The 17,589-nt window shown below is 34.4% G+C and overlaps 1 pseudogene; it reads right to left on the bottom strand.

Moving 5' to 3' along the window:
- Positions 1 to 550: 550 nt before the first annotated feature.
- Positions 551 to 17,012, bottom strand: LOC115985267 (annotated as a pseudogene).
- Between the last annotated feature and the right edge of the window lie 577 nt (positions 17,013 to 17,589).

Here is a 17,589-nt window from a genome sequence, read left to right as displayed (position 1 = left end):
TGGCTTTTTGAGTGAATTTTTTAATTCCGGTAGTCCATTTTGTGTAGACAAGGGTTCTCAGGCTTTGATGGAAAAAATGTTATATTTAGGCTTCATGCTTGATCCGTGTAGTGAAGAACTCTGGGCTTTGAACCCACTTCGTGAGGCAAGAGAGGGCTTGTAAACCCGTTTTGTATAGTATCGGCTTTTGATGTCGTTTTGTGTATTGTTGAGTTGTGTTTAGGAATGTGAAGATTTTTGCACATTTATGGTCCAATTCATGTGGCTCTAAGTCTTCATTCGACTTTAAAAATATTGTAAACATAACATTATTCCTTTATTTTTGCTTTATTTCTGTTCTTTGGCTATGATATTGTGTGACATAAGAAAATGCTGAACATGAAAAAATATCTTATGGATAATGAGGTCTAGAAGAGCAATGTTTATGCATCACAAGCTGAAAGTTCGTAAGTTATCTTCCCAAACAAAAGGAAAAAAAAATCATTTCTGTCCATATGCCAATTATTTAAGATACGCTAATACATCATACATCACAATGAAAAACTTATGACTAAGAGTCGATATTTCTGTCAAAGATTCCAAATTCATAAGTTGAGTTGAACATGTCAATAAGAAGGTGAAATTGAGTCGATGTAAATAGAGCGACTAGAACACTAGCAGGGCAAATGACAGAAATGACCATCCATGATTTTCCATGTAGAATAATGAAAAGACAAGCACAGATAGTTATCATCATAGTTGCTATGGAGAAGAGATAAGGGTAGAAAGGCCAATAATCATCTTTCTAGGTAAGGATTCAAGAAAATCTTCTTCTGCATAACTTGATGTGAGGATGCCAAGAAACATCAATACTGAAGTTGAGGAAGAAAGGAGAGATAGTGCATCACATATTATGAAGAGCGTAAACACCTTGCTGTTTAAGATCATTGGCAAGCCTGTATTTGAATCGTCACCACCAGCAACGGTAATTGCTGCTGCAAATATAATGGTAATAATTAGAGCACCAACCACTGTACAAGAAGTCGCTATCTTCTTCATCCATTTTTCTCCCTTATCAACCAACTCTTTGTGGGTCTCCGTGAACAGTTCTCGAGGTGTTCGACCATCTTTTTTTTTAGATTCTATTAAAAAAGGATGGACAACGCTCTCCACCTCCTATGTTTATTAAGCAAATTCTCATGAACAAATATGGAATGATTGAGATAAAATATTATATTAGAAACGGGAAATCTAGAGGATCTAAATCTTATTAGAAACACCTTGTAATTTAGCGTTTTTTCCCTCTCATCTATATATATATATATAAAATCAAAACTTTTGAAGCTTTCACAATTTTCCACGTCAGCACAATATTTAAAAAAAAAAAAAAAAAAACATAATTTAACTTTTCTAAAACCCGATCACTGTCTCTCTCCTCCTGATAAACCCTTTCTTTTTCTTTGCCACTGTTCAAACTTTAGAGAGCTTCAATGGCTAAACAAAAAATATGTTTATAAAAAAGCCAACTATGTTGACTTAAATAACTTCCAGAAACAACGAAACTCATTCATCGCTGTCAGTATGTCACCACTGAGATAGTCCACTATATCCAAAATTACGCGAAATCCAAGGCGGGGCAATTCACAAAGGGACTAAGTGTATGAAAAAAAATTCCCATGGCTTTGGTTGGTTGCTCTCTGGATGGGTTCATGATTAGAGAGTCAAAGAGTCTGGCAGGACCAGGACGCATAAGGTTTCTTTTTTAACATTAAAAAACAATACTGCCCCTCTTCTTCGTTACGCATGTGATATGTTCTACATACATATAATTCTGTCTCTTAAAATTTTTATATGTATAGTTAACTTAATGCTCTACAAATTGATCCAAATTCCAAAGGAAATGTTGAATAACAATCAGGACAATTAGAAATTTGAGAATCTGGGTTGCTTAATTATATGATTTTGTAATTACTTTTTTTTCTTCGATGATTTCTCTTTGTGCCATGCTTTGTGTTTCTTAACAAATTCTATAAACCCTCAAATTCATTCACCAAAAAATTACTTCCAAAATCAAACAACACGAAAACAAGTTGAGGCAAATCAAAATATAACCGATCAACTATCTTTGGATGTATTCAATTTTATTCTCATTAATGAGATCTTTGAGTTCTTTTATAAAATAAAATTATAAATAAACAAAGATTTCCAGCTCAGTGATAATGTCCAAGTCATAAATTTTGCTTTTAGAAGTCACAGAACATTCTGTTTGCATTTCTTATATACGTTGTTGGTTTTGATTTTTGCTTGAGTACTTCATATGCCACCCATCTAATGTTGAAATTTGAAATTGATCATTTTGCTTTATTCTTGCCAACTTGGGATCATTGTTTGTTCAATTACAATATACTTAGTTTGTCTTTGGTGTAATATTTGAGTGGATTCATGTTACAAAATAACTTTTTCATTCCTGTTTTAGAACATGCACATCATGTGTTTGACAAAATATCTCACTCTTGCATCTTTTTAAATTAACTTCATGGTTTGTGCGAAATCTTGGTAAGTTTGTTTGTTTTATTTATTTATTTATTTTTTACACCTCTTGGTTTGAGATCATCTATATAGCATATTCTACAACTTATCTATGATTAAAGTATGAATCTTTGATACTGCAATTGTGTGGCCACTAGCGAGAAGAAACAATTACGTTAAGCCAATTTTGAAAACTTGACATTTTGGCTAGGTGCCACCAACTTAGTGTTTTTCATGACCCATTAAAAACCAAGGGATTAAAATATCAAACTGATATGCAACACCAATAAAAATATTTTAAAATTATATTTCTTTAGATCTTGACATGGAAAATGATATATTCAATATTAAAAAATATATATATATATATATATATAAAATATTTTTTAAAATTTATTTTCAATAGTTTTCCCGTGCATCGCACGGGTTAGCGACTAGTTATAAAGAAGTGAGATCAATGATTCAATTTATTCTCAGTGAAAGATTTGTAGTCTTGAATATTCTCATTTCTAAAAATAAAAATAAAAATTTATTATTGCTTGTAATATCTATAGGGAAAAACTATAAGATGCCACTCCATTATGATTTAATTCAATTTAGATTAGTTTTACTAAAAAAAAAAATTATATTGTATTGCCAATTCTTACTATGATAGTCACTTTATAAATATAAGTCTTTTATTTATTAAATTTTGATAAGGGCTGGGTTCCAAGTCTATAGATGGAAAAATATTTTATATCAAATAATACTACATTATCTATATCAAATTTAATAAATAAAAGACATGTGTGCAAAAATCACTACCCACTAACATATGTCATTCATTTGTTAGTGAGGTAATTATTTTTTACAGACATGTTTCTCACTTATTGGATTTTGATACAATATCATTTGATATCAAATAATTTTTCGTATAAGAGAGAGTTTTACACCTATATACACTTAGATTATATGTACACTTAGATTTGGTTATAATAAATTTTTTTAATTTCAGATTAAAACAAAAAATTATTATCCCCTCCCAAGGAAAAAAAAAAAAAAAAACAAGTATATTGTGTATAGCTGAGAGATTAGATCAAAATAATGCAGACTGAGTGATTTTACCTTATACCATTGTAGTTCTCTTTGCATCTGTAGAGCTGCACCTGGAACGGTACGTAGTCCAGAGGAAGAATCTAAAATCGCTGCCACACGCAATAGTTATTGTTCTTGCTATCTGCTGAAGGCAATATTGCGTTCTTTATATGACATCGGTATATGAGGCAAAATATTTTATGCTGACGATGTTGAAGAGCCCACATAAATGTGTTTCTTGATGTTTCCTTTGTTTTGCTCCACACAAGTTCAATTTTTGTGCTCAGTACAGCAATAACAAACTCAATTAACCCTTTCTGGATAGCTTTGAGTACAGCATCAAGAACACGAGCATCTGACAATTGTTAATCACTTAAACCCGGTAGCTCATTGCACACTCGGCTTAGAAGTTGAGCCGATTGGTAATGAAGCAACTTCAATTCATTAATTTGTTTGATCCCTATGTCAATGATTAAAACAAAATTTTCTAAATCTACTAGATTAGGAAAATAAATACTAAATAACAAAAAAGAAAGAGCATGCAAAAAGTTGAACACAATCAATTACTAAGATTTGAAATTACTAATTGAGTAAATGTAGCGTACCCAATATTATAAGGAGTTTCGAAACAAGCAGACAAGCTGCAAAGAGGGGGAAAAATCAGTTCATTTAAAAACAATAGAGAGCTGTACTTTATTTATTCTGCTTAATTAATTCAAAAAACAAATTTAACCTCAAAAATTAAATAATTTGATGCGGTAGCTTTATTCTCAAATGTAATATCAATAGTTTCCACTTACAAGTGTAAAAATAGCCATACCACTGAGACGTGTGGTCTAGTGGTTTTGGGTGATGCACAAGATGTGTTGAGTGTGAGGTCTAAGGTTCGAGTTCGAATATGTACTCACTTGGGTTACCTCCCTCAGTGGCTCAAGATTCACTAGTGTCCCTCGTGAAATTAGGAAGCTATGGCTCACCATGGTCCTTTTGCACCCTAGTAGAGCCTCAGACCTAGTGAGTATGTTCCTACTATAATCACGCCTAGGTAGAATTACCATGTTGGTTGCCCCCCACCCATTTTTTGTTCATATAAAAAAAAAAGTGTAAAAATAGCCATGCAGTTTAAGTGTTAGAGAATTGAGAAAACATTGGTACTTTTTTTTTTTTTGGTTGGTTTTATTTTATTTTATATTTCGTAATGTATGTTATTGTATGTCAATATTTGTATAACTCATAAATACATATTTCATTACAGTACATATTATAGCATACCATACATGTTAAGGTAAGAGAGTCTAGATAAAAACGTACCTAATCCAATATTTCTTACTTGATAATTTTCTCCATTTTTTGAGTTTCCAATACTTATGGGAATTTCATTGGTGGCATGAGTTGATGGAATGCAAATACCTTGCAGTATAATTGGTGAGTGAATTATACAGTTAGGTATTTATATAATGATAGAAAAAGTTAAAGACTTTAAACTTTTTAGCGACAAATTCTAATATTGTTACAGTCTTTTAAAAGTTCATATTTTTTAAATCACTACCATAATATTATAATAATGTCAAGAGTTTTGCAACTCAACTGACACATCTTCTTGATTTTGCAATTATTAAATTATAATATATAAAAAAAAAAACCCATAGTATCATAAGATTTATGTTTTTAATTAAACTAGACTATGGCGATTCAAAATTACAAGTTTTGATTAAATTTATCTTTGATATTCTCTAAGCAAACTCTGTCTAAATATTACCTATAATCTCTTCTACAATACTGTCTAATTTGTTTCTTTTTATTATTATTAATACTTAGTAATTAAAATATATTTATTAATACATAAATATTTCTTTGTTAACTTTTAAAGTAAACAATTAATTGAGATAATCTATAACATCAATGGTGGAGCAAGGGATGGGCAAAATTTATATAACATGTGGTACTCTAACATGCGTGTGGGTACGTGCGTATGTTAGTGTTGTACATAGACATTTGTGTGTGTGTGTGTGTGTGTGTGGAGAGAGAGAGAGAGAGAGAGAGAGAGAGAGAGAGAGAGAGAGAGAGAGAGAGAGAGAGAGAGAGAGAGAGAGAGAGAGTATTTAGGTGTTGTTTTTTAAGTTTCTCTCTTAAGATTCTGCTATGTGAATTTTTTCTCATGGATGCAAGTGTATTTTTTAAGTAGCCACATGACAGAGTTTTAAGAGGGGAACTTAAGGAACAACACGTAACTTATTGTACATAAGTTTTGTTCACATATATATATATATATATATATATATTGATTGATGCTTTAATGAAGAAAGCCACAAAATAAAATTGCATATTAATTATATTTTGTTTATATATGAAGGTATTTGTTTTTTATTTTTTCGTTTTGGCATAAATAGGCTGTTTTTATTTATTTATTTTTTTTCAAAGTAAAAAATTTCAACTTATGAGACATACCTACATGACATAATATCTTCATTAGTGGTTGAATTTTTGAATGTACAAATAAAAAAATAATTTTTCTTCCAAATTTCGTAATATTCAGAATGTCATTATTAGTGGTTGAATTTTTGAATGTCCAAATAAAAATTATTTTTTTTTCCAAATTTCACAAAATTGGAAGAAGATGATAAAAAATTAAAAACTTTTTATTTTATATTATAGATCTAGGACAGAAATAGAAAGCAGACTTGTCACTCGATGGCGAAGTTAAAAATTAATTCTAGGGGCAAGTCAAATATATACAAAAAATTTAAATCCAAAAAATCTTTCTCTCTCTCTCTCTCATATATATATATATATATATATATATGTATGTGTGTGTGTGAGAAAGTATATCTGTATTTATATCAAGTTAGTCTTTACATTGGTCCAAAAAATACTAATTATTTTTCATCTAGTCTATTTGTAAGTTGTGACCTATGAACTTTCTTTTAATCATATTAATCAGAACAAATGTTTCTTTAATCATGGTTTTTGAGTGGAGTTGTGGTATGCCTTTGTGTTAGAACCCCTTTCCCTCTCCTTGTGTGTGTGTGTGTGTTTGCTTCTCAAAAAAAAAAAAAAAAAAAAAGAACAAATGTTCTCTATACATTTTAGAACAAGATTTTTTTTGGTTAAAGAAATTTTAGATTATAAGAGTAATATTAAGAAAAAATAATGCATTAGTAGTTGACCCATACTTGTCTATTTTAGGAACATCCACACCTTAAGTTGGGAATTGAGTTTGGGCCTGAAGCGAGGTTTGGACTTTGGACTAGGATCAGTGTGGGTTATGGGATTCCGATTAGATCAGGCTACTGGACTTTTCTTGAAAATTGGGTGGGCTTTAAACAATGGGTCTCACTTTCTGGGGTGGGCTTTAAACAATGGGCCTCACTTTCGGGGGTCGGGTTTAGGCTTTCAGCCTTCAGTCCAAACCCAAATTCGCTTTTAAGCTTCCTTTTCTCGCCCGTCTCGCTTTCGCTATGTCTAGTAGGTATTGCTGTGAAGTTAGCTGCTTGTGCTTGTGGGTGTTGGAGTGGTTCTTCCATGGTATTCTTGTGTGCATGGGGGTTGCTGGGTTGTTCTGGGATGCTATCTGCTGGTGTGGTGTTCAAGTTAAAGGCGAGGTAAGGGTGTCATCACTGTGATGTGGGTTTCGAATATGATTTACTGTTAAGTATGTGTGTAAGGACGAATGTGGCCTTCTCAGAGTGCGTGGGGACTAAACTTTTTAGAGTTGGTTTTTTAGTTAATTTGTGAGAGTGCTGCTATCTAGCATGTGATGGTTCGATGGCTTTGCGCTATGTCTATGATGTTGAGTGAATGATTGTATGACTGGGAGCTTTGATCCGTGCGCAGAGGCGAAAAAGAAGAAAGTTTGACTACTGGCTAGTGATGAATCAGACACTGAAAAAGACTTGGCACTTAAAAGCTAAAGCATATTTGAAGCCTTGTTGCAATTTTGGCTGTCAGTTTTCGATGATAATGTGAATTCTCTGAATAGACCATGGTCTACGCTCATACATTCTCATCTTCTTTGTCTCATGTTTTAAACCAAACGATAACGGGTTTTAATCAAACTCACTGACTTTTCTCAATGCCTAACGGATTACAAAGCCTTGGGCGACATCTGGTTTCTACTATAGCATTTTCCTAATAGAAACTTCCTTGCCTTTACCACTTTGACTTGCTTACATGGCTATTGGCTAACCATGACAAATGACGGCACCACTGGGTTAGCTTGGCCAGCCATTCTGACATGACCCCATAATTTAAGGTAATGAATATATATATATTGGATGAATTGAGGTAATGGATCTCGTCAAATGGAGATGTTGATATCGTACGCACCATTTAATGTTCTTATCGTGTATCAAAGTAAAATTATTGCATATTCTGGAAGTACTACTATAAATGCATATTTTTCTCATTTACATGAATTATAGGTCTCACTATAAATTTAATTAATTGAACCCACAATTATGTGATAGAGAAGAATATGCATTTATGACACTCCAAAAATATTCTATATATAATTACCTTGTATCAAATAAAATTTATTTATTTATTTTTAAATCTCACTTGAACACAAATTTTGTTGTCAAGCAAAAAGATATTATTAAATCATTTAATAGTATGATTCAAATATCACCCTTGCCCATTATATCCAAAAGTTCATCATCAACTAGAAGAATTTTTATTCTCAAAAAAAAAAAAAAAAAAACCTAGAAGAATTTATCTAAAATCACCATTGACACTATGAATTCTCGACGTATAGTAAAAGGTGACTAATCATACCTAAAAATTCCATGGTTGAGGACAACTCCTAAATTGTGAATAAAATTATTTTATTCCTAAAATATTTTAGTGCTCAAGTTAGTCCTTTTGTTCCTTTTCCATTATATTGCTTACTTACCAAATTCGATCATGAAATCATCTCTCTCTCAATCTAAGAGAGAGAAAGGCATATTAGCCCACATGTGTATTTTTTGCATATAAAAAAAAATGGCATATTGTCCGTCCATTATAAAGAAATCGGAATAGGAGGACTAACTTGGTATATTTGACCTTTATCAATGCCGAACCCCCTATCCACTACGGTTGCAGTAATGGAAGCGTTGGCTTTCCGCAGGGCAGTTCAATTTGCAAAAGAAATCGGTCAGAGAGAGGTGGTTTTCAAAGGAGATTCTGCTGTGGTCACCCAAGCCATCACCCAAGGAAGTTCAAACTCTCGAGTATGGCGACATTATCAACAACATCAAGATGTTAGCTGCTAATTTTAATTTTATTCAGTTTTGTCATGTAAAACGCAACTAAAATGCAACTATAATGTAGTTGCTGGTGCACTAGCCAAAAAAGCTAAAGACTGTTCGAGGTTAACTGTTTGGTTAGAAGATGTGCCAGAGGATATCTCTCATCTTCTTTTGTTTGATGTTCCAAGTAATGCTAGTTTTCGTCGAGCCATTTTGGGTAATTCTAGTGCCACACCCAATCCCACAACTTTGTGCACAACTTTCACATGTGACAAGCCACCTAATCACCTTGGGCCCACCAACATACCACAACACTTAAAGCTTTAGTTATTTCAAATTTTCAATTATAAATTCCACCGTAACTTTACTTCTTTTCTTCATCTTCCTCCCAAAACCCATATGTGAAAAAGCTTGAGCCCCAAAACAAATTGCAGCAGCCGGAGTACTGGAACTACGGTGGTGTGAAAATGGAAAACTCACTCCAGAAAACACCATCCCATGCCAGAAAATAAAAACCCAACCTTGAGAAACATTACCTCTCCGTCGAAAAACCAAAACCCATTGCTCCTTCAATCCGCGAAAAGCATCGTTCGTCTCAGATTTGTAGTTGCTAGAGTATTGGCATGATGGCTTGTAAACGGAAATCCCATGCCAGAAAACACCATTCCAAATCAGAAAATGAAAACCCATCCTTGTAAAACATAAATTCATTGCTGAAAACAAAAACCCATTTGTTGGTTTTTAGACCCCTTAAAAACAATTGATTTAACCTAGGTAATTAGCCAAGTTGTTACTTAGTCCAATTTAACAAGTCTAGTTTATCACAATAACAAAGATCAAATCATGCAAAGCAGCGGAAAATAAATAACACAAGATATAATCACCTAGGAAATCAAACAGGTAAAAACCTGGGGAGGATTTGACCTAGTTATCCTCAAGGTAATTTTGAATCCACTATCTTGAAAGAATCGAAGTTCATACAATAAGACTTACAAGCCCTCACACTCAACTTCTTATTGCTACCAATCAGTAGAACTTACTGACACGACTACGTGCAAGCTCCAAATCCACGGACTCCTTCTTTCTTGGATTCACCACCAGATACAAGCACACCCACTTGTGTTTTCTTTAAGCTTTAATGGCAGCAACTGAGTTGATCATTAAGGTGTAGATAAATCTTCTCCTTGAAAACCCTAAGTTTGTGTAAAGGAAAGCTCCTCTAGATCTCACAAGAGATTTACACAAACCGCAATATGAGCAACCCTAAAACATGTTTAGGGTTTGCCTTTTATACTTAAGACAAATTAGAAACCCTAAAAACTTTTTAAAATAACTAGGGCTGAGTTGGAAAATCTGCAGAAAAAACATTCTGCTCGAGCTTCGATCGATCGAGCCTAAGTTTTGATCGATCGAGCCAAGCCGAAATGCATTAATCTTTTCTGCATTAAGCTTGATTCCAACTTTACATAAATGCATAACTTTGAGCAAGACTAAAATACTTCTAAACACATTGTTTTGATCATGGTTTACCAACAATACAAATTAGAGTTCTAAATGCATACAATCCTAAGTCTTTAGAACATAACAAACTCCCCATTTGGTAATCCGTGATAAAACACAACTAGAAGCTCAAAGTTTACAAAATAAAAGTCCTTTACAAAAATAATGCTCATAAAAACAAATTCAATCCTAACTACTATCCATCAGTTGCAAGTGTAGACAGCAGCTCAATTGAATCAACCTATATATTTCCTAAAACACTAAACAAAATGCATAATCGCATGTGTGGAAACAATACAAGGAAACAAGTAAACAAATTTAATTATTGATTTCAAAACAACACACAATAAAGACATATATCAATGAATAACTCATAAATATAAATCAATAAATAGTTTGAAACAAGAAACAATATAAGGTAACAAAAAAAATACTCCCCCTAACATGAATATCCCATCATTAACATGGCAAGAGCTAAAAAAATAAGATACAATGTGAAGTACCTAGATACAATCTAAACTCCACAAACTCCCACCAAAGAAAATACTCTCCCCCTGAAAACAAAACCTCTACAAAGTACTCCCTCTTTTTGTGATGGAATGCCAAAGGGCAAACAAAATCCATCATCAAAAGGGAGGTGGTCAAAACTGCGCCAACTCCACATGCAAGGCACGGATCTCATTGAGCACGTCCCTTAAAATCTATCCATGAGCCGCCTGAACGGTCAAGACATGATCCACCGTACGTTGAATGTCTGAATCATCCGAAGTAGTCGGTGGAGGAACATTAGCATCAGCAGCAGCACATGATGTCTCAGCAGCATCAGCACCTGTAGAAGAGGGAGGAGGGGGAACAACACTAGATGACGCACCCCTAGGACGCGAAGGACCAACTCTCAAGTAAGCAGCCCTCTGTCTAAGAAAGGTGGCACCTATAGGAGCAACTACATGAATAAGTTCACCAAACGGGAAACCATCTAGACCTAAAAAGAGCAAAATCCTATGAATGAAAATAGGATGAATAAGCGCATGCCCTATGGCAGAACTCCTATGAACCTCGTTCAAAGAACGAAGGAAAAAATGAGGGAAACTGATCGATGCACCAGAAACAAAAGCATACAAAAACACACATCGCTCTAGAGGGATAGTGTGGAAATGAGAAATAAGCCACAACGAATGACACGCTATCCTAAAGAAAAGATAGGCAGTCTCGATAAGCTCAGTGGACGTGATCCGAAGATCAAAACCCCACTGGATAGATGACCCAGTGATGTATGACATGACAACATCTAAAGAGGGTGACTCATCATAGGGATAGTCAGGCTCCCGAACAACCGAAACCCTAAAAGCCTCAGCCACTACGCGAGGGGTAATGGTAAACTCAACACCTCGTATCCAACTCCTAACAAGGGTGTTGGAATCATAGACGTGATAAGAGAGGTTCGAGAAGAACTCTCTAATCAGCGTGGTCAGGGTGGATGATCTATCTCTAAGAGAGGCAACCAACCTCTAGACTCAAAGTTAGCCCTAATGGCCAGATCACTCTCATCTGAAACTACAGCTCGCTCAGCCCATATCTTACGCTTACTGTTTAAAGTATCAAAGGCCTCTCTGCACTTATCATTCCTAAACACCTCATTCCTAGAGGGAGACTTAGAGGAAGTGGAAGGGATCCTATGGGCTCTAGTTTTCCTAGGCAGGGTGCTAGGATAAGGACCAAAACACAGAGCAAAGGAACAAAAACACAAAAGACAAAACCAAGGGAAAATTTTAAGTTAGCACAAAAAAATATAGAACAAAAATCTATATGATGCATGAACAATTTAAATGGCATGATGCATGTCCTAATGCAGTGCAATTAAGTCCAAAAAAAGTTCAAATTCACAAAATTGGCTTGAACATAGAGGTATTAACACAAAAACCAAAATTTGGAAAACCACTTGATCAATTTGAAAGATATTGACTAATTGATCATCTTACAAGGTAGATTTTAGAAAATAATGAACAATTACATCAATTGAACAAGCCAATTTCATCAATTTAACCCAAAATTGAACAAAATCCCCAATTCGGATCAATTTCAAACCCTAGAATTTTCAATTTTTCAAAAACCACAAAATTGATCAAATTAAACTACAAGAATCATGATAATAACATCCTAGAACAAAAACCCAATGATTAATTTCACCAAAAATGGTTTGCATCATCAAAAACCCCAAAATATGAAAAGTGCCGAAAATACCCAATGAATATGCATGAAAAATGCATGAAATCATGAAATAAAATGCAAAAGGAAGGGCAAAAAGGACTTACTGGCCTTGGGAGACAAAAACCTTGCAAAAATTTCGGAAGAAAATGACAAAAAATCCTTAGTGGAGCCTAGCCAAGTTGGAGAGAAAGAGAGGAAAGTTTGAAAAGTTTTGAAAAAGTGCCTTTGAAAAAGTCCAATCTGACTTTTAAAAAACATGATTCACGAGTTTCGATCAATCGAAAAACAGCCTCAATCGATCGAAACAGACAGAGACTTTAACAAAACAATTTTAAAAGTGTTCGATCGATGTAAATCAGTTTCGATCGATCGAAACAGACAGAGACTCTCTCTAACATTTTTAAAAATTTTCGATTGATCGAAAAATAGAATGGATCGATTGAAATGGGCAAAAGCTCACTAATTTTGAGGAAAAACACAGTTTTTTGAAAAAAAAATTTAGAATCGACTCAAAGCATTGAAATTTAAGAGCAATATGCATGAGTATGTGATGATGTGACTTTCAAAAAAAATAAGAATTTTAAGCTCAAAATTCCCAAAAATAAAATTTCTTGCATTCTCCATAAATTTTCAAGCAACAAATTAATTTTGCACAAAATTCAAAGTATTTGCAAAACTTGGTTGGTCAGACCATAAACACACACACAATAACATGTACAAAGTTTAGCAAAGAGTAACTCGTGTAGTGTGTGCAACTAGCAAAAACTTGAGATACATGTGAGGTGATATGTGAATAGCAATCAATCACAAAGTCTACAAAATTCATCAGAAAGAATTTAAAAGAGACTATCACCTAAAGAGTTACATCATATAACTCTCATATCTCCTAAATCATAAGCTTGCAATCATGTAAGTTTCTTGAATTTATGCCTCATAATATATACACCAATTTTAAGTCATGTGATTTTGGCATCAAGCCTAATAGTACACACCAATTTTAAGTATTAAGCAATTTAAACCGAGGCTTCACCTTATGTTTTTTTCGTGCATGTGCTAAACTTTCTTGAGCACAAAATCTTATGATATGCACTAAGGTGTTCATGATTGGCTAGTGAATAGTGGTGAGATGGTTATTTATGCTGAAAGTTCAAATGGCATATAAAACACCCTTGAATGTTTAGACCCCCAATTACAAAATAACCAATTCAAGTTTTATGACAAACAACTAGTGTACAGAAAATGAACACAAGCTATAAACAAAATTGGTAAACAATCTAAGCCAATTAAAATCACATCCACAGCAGAAAATAAAAGGCAAAGATTAAGGAAAGAGAGATGCAAACACAAGGACAACACACGATATGTTATCGAAGAGGAAACCGAAGCCCTCGGTGTAAAACCTCTCTGCCACCCTCTAAGCGGTCAATAATCCACTAGAAAATGCAGTTGGGATACATGAACAGTAATAGATCCTCCAAGCCTAATCTACCCAATGTACCTAAGCCCTCCAAGCTTCTTGCTCCAACGAGGTTGCGTCGAACCTTTTTCTTTTCTAGCTTACCGGATTCCGCTATAATCCATAGCATCGGCCATCCTTGACATCTTCCAATGCTTCCCAAAACTCCAAAAACACTCAACACTCTAAATGGGCGTGGGTAGTGTTTGGATAGAAATCTCCTTTCAATAGATATGACAATGAGAGAGGGAATGAAAATAGATTACAAAGATTTCTCTCTAAGAATGAGTAGCTCTCTCTACTTGGGTGGGTGTTTTTAAGAAACCTCTCTTAGGGTTTTTCTTTCTGAATGACCACACATATTTTGTGAGAATGAGGAGTATTTATACTGGTGTGAGAATAGAATGTGAGAGTCAGTTTTTCCAAAACAGGGTCGGCTAGCGACTTGACCTCGCAACTTGACTGAGTGAGTTCAAGTTGCGAGATAACTGAATGGCCAGTCTGGATTTTTGTCCTGTAGTACTCCAGCTGGCATGATTATTCAGCTTCCTTGCATGCTCTGCGCGTATGCAACTTTTGGTGGCTTGCAAGCCGCGAACCTCCCGCGAGTTCCAGCCGCAAGTTCCTGCTTCACTGCACAATCTTGAGCATTTCTTCACACTCTCTCACACACTACCCTTACATGATTCCCACCTAAATACAGGGTTTCTAAGTGCTGTATTACAAGCAAATTTGTCACGGAATAAAGCCAACACATGGTTGATTAAATTCAACCTTACATATGCCTTTCTCTAAAAGTTCAAGTCCGACAGTCAAAAACATGTGACTTCAAGATTAAGACAGAGTAATCAAAAACCATAAACATCTTTTCCACACAACATGCACTACAAAACTTCAACTAGTAAAGTGCAATAAGTAAGCTCATCAAAGCTAAATAAGGTACAAACGACATGTTATGTGAAAATAAATTGACCAACCTTGTTCTTTAAAAACCAAGAAGAATAGTACAAAATACAATTTGCTTCCTTTTTCTCCTTTTTTTTTTATTATTTTTTTTTATTTTAAAAAAACACCTAGAATGAAATGCATGAATGTTATGCAATGCAAATCCTAGAAAAAAAAAAAAAAAAAACCAAAGAACAATGGTCACAAAGGGTAGAGCAATGAAACACAAGAACCATGAAGACCAAGACTGATCAGGGACACAGAATCACACCAATTACTTGACGAAGAGTCTCAAACTTACTTCTATCAAGAGGTTTGGTGAAAATGTCGGCATTCTGATGTTCAGTAGGAATATACTTAAGACACACAATCTTTCTTTCAATAAGATCCCTAATGAAGTGATACCTAATCTCTATGTGCTTAGTCTTAGTATGTTGAACAAGGTTCTTAGATATGTCAATAGCACTAGAGTTATCACAATAAACAACCATGGTATCTTGGGATATCCTATAATTAGTTAAAACCTTTTTCATCCAAAAAAGTTGTGAGCAACAACTTCCAGCAGAAATATATTCTGCCTCGGCAGTAGACAAGGACATAGAATTTTGCTTTTTACTCATCCAAGAAACAAGATTAGCTCCAACATAAAAACACCCACAGTGGTGCTTTTTCTATCATCAGCATTAACAGCCTAATCAGAATCAGAAAAACTAGCAAGAGACAGATTAGACTTTTTGCGGTAGAATAATTCATAATTACAAGTTCCAGCAACATATTTAATTATTCTTTTGACAGCATTTAAGTGTGAAACTTTAGGATTAAATTGAAATTTAGAACAAACACCAACACTAAATGCAATATTAGGCCGACTAGCAGTCAAATACAAAAGACATCCAATTATACTTCTGTATAATGTAACATCAACAGACTCACCTGACGGATCATTTGTTAGTTTTGCATTGGCGGCCGTTGGTGTTCTGGCATGTGCAGCATTGTCCAGTTCAAATTTCTTGACTAGATTCTTTGCATATTTTGCTTGGTTGATGTAGATCCTTGAGTCCATTTGCTTCACCTGTAATCCCAATAAATAAGTTAGTTCACCAACCATACTCATTTCAAACATCGCCTTCATTTCATCTGCAAAAGAATGAGCAACTGAGTCATTAGTAGCACCAAAAACAATATCATCAACATAAATTTGAGCTACAACAAAACTGTTCATATCCTTTCTTATGAAGAGAGTAGTGTCTGTAGATCCCCTTTTGAAGCCAAGCTCAGTGAGATATGCAGTCAATCTATCATACCAAGCCCAAGGAGCTTGTTTCAAACCATATAGAGCTCTCTTCAATTTATACACATCATCCGGTCTGTGAGGGTCAACAAAGCCTTTAGGTTGTTCAACATGTACTTCTTCTTGCAACATTCCATTCAAGAAAGCACTTTTGACATCCATTTGATATAGCTTGAAATTCAGATGACTAGCTATAGTCAACAGTATTCTAATGGATTCCAATCTTGCTACCGGTGCAAAAGTCTCATCAAAATCAATCCCTTCTACTTGTGTGTAGCCTTGAGCAACAAGTCTTGATTTATTTATGATAACAGTGCCATGTTCATCTGACTTGTTCTTAAAGATCCATTTAGTTCCAATTACGTTTACACCCTTTGGTCTAGGAACTAATTCCCACACATCATTCCGAACAAATTGATGAAGTTCTTCATGCATAGAGTTTACCCAATCAGCATCTTGAAGTGCCTAATCTACCTTTTTCGGTTCAAATTGGGACAGATAGCATGAGTGTGTAATTACACTTAAGACTTTTGACCTTAATCTCATGTTATCATTCAGACTTCCCAATATGTTTGAGGAGGGATGATTAGCCTTACTCTAGAGGAAGGACCTTTAACTAGAGATATGGAGGTACCTTTCTGTTCTGATGAAGGACTAAACTCATGTGAACCTGTTGAGTCTCATGAATTGGAGTGGATGGTTCAGGAGTTGATAGCACAAAAATTGCATCATTTAACACCATTAGCTCCTCATCACTATGTTTCCCAACATAATCAATAGGAAGTGAGTCATTAACCTCCATAGGCTTATCTTGAATAGGAATAGTACTTTCTGAATGTGCTTCTAGACATACTTCATTATTGATCACAACATTTGACTATTCCATGACATTTTTGGTTCTCAGATTATACACTCTATATGCTCTACTAGTAGAGGAGTACCCTAGAAAATATCTTTTGTTACTCTTTGCATCAAATTTCTCTAGGTTCTCTCTATCATGTAGAATGTAACAATCACTACCAAATATCCTGAAATACTTAATGACTGGCTTCTTTCATCTCCAGAGTTCATAAGGAATCTTCTTGGAATCAGGTCTGTAATACACCCGGTTGAGTATATGGCAAGCAGTGTTAACTGTTTCTCCCCAGAAAGATTTTGGCAATTTTTTATTGTGCAGCATGACACGATCCATCTCCTGAACGACCCTATTTTTCCGTTCAACTATTCCATTTTGTTGTGGTGTCTTGGGTGAAGAGAACTCTTGATGTATGCCCTGTTCATTGCAAAAAGTAGCCAGCTTGGTATTCTCAAATTCTCTTCCATGGTCACTTTTGATTCTGGCTATCACAATATCTTTTTCAACCTGCAATTTCTTACAC

This window comes from Quercus lobata, chromosome 4 (genome assembly GCF_001633185.2).
Source record: "Quercus lobata isolate SW786 chromosome 4, ValleyOak3.0 Primary Assembly, whole genome shotgun sequence".
NCBI classification, from domain to species: domain Eukaryota; kingdom Viridiplantae; phylum Streptophyta; class Magnoliopsida; order Fagales; family Fagaceae; genus Quercus; species Quercus lobata.
The sequence above is the reverse complement of the archived record's forward strand: the minus strand, read 5'-3'. Positions and strand labels throughout refer to the sequence as shown.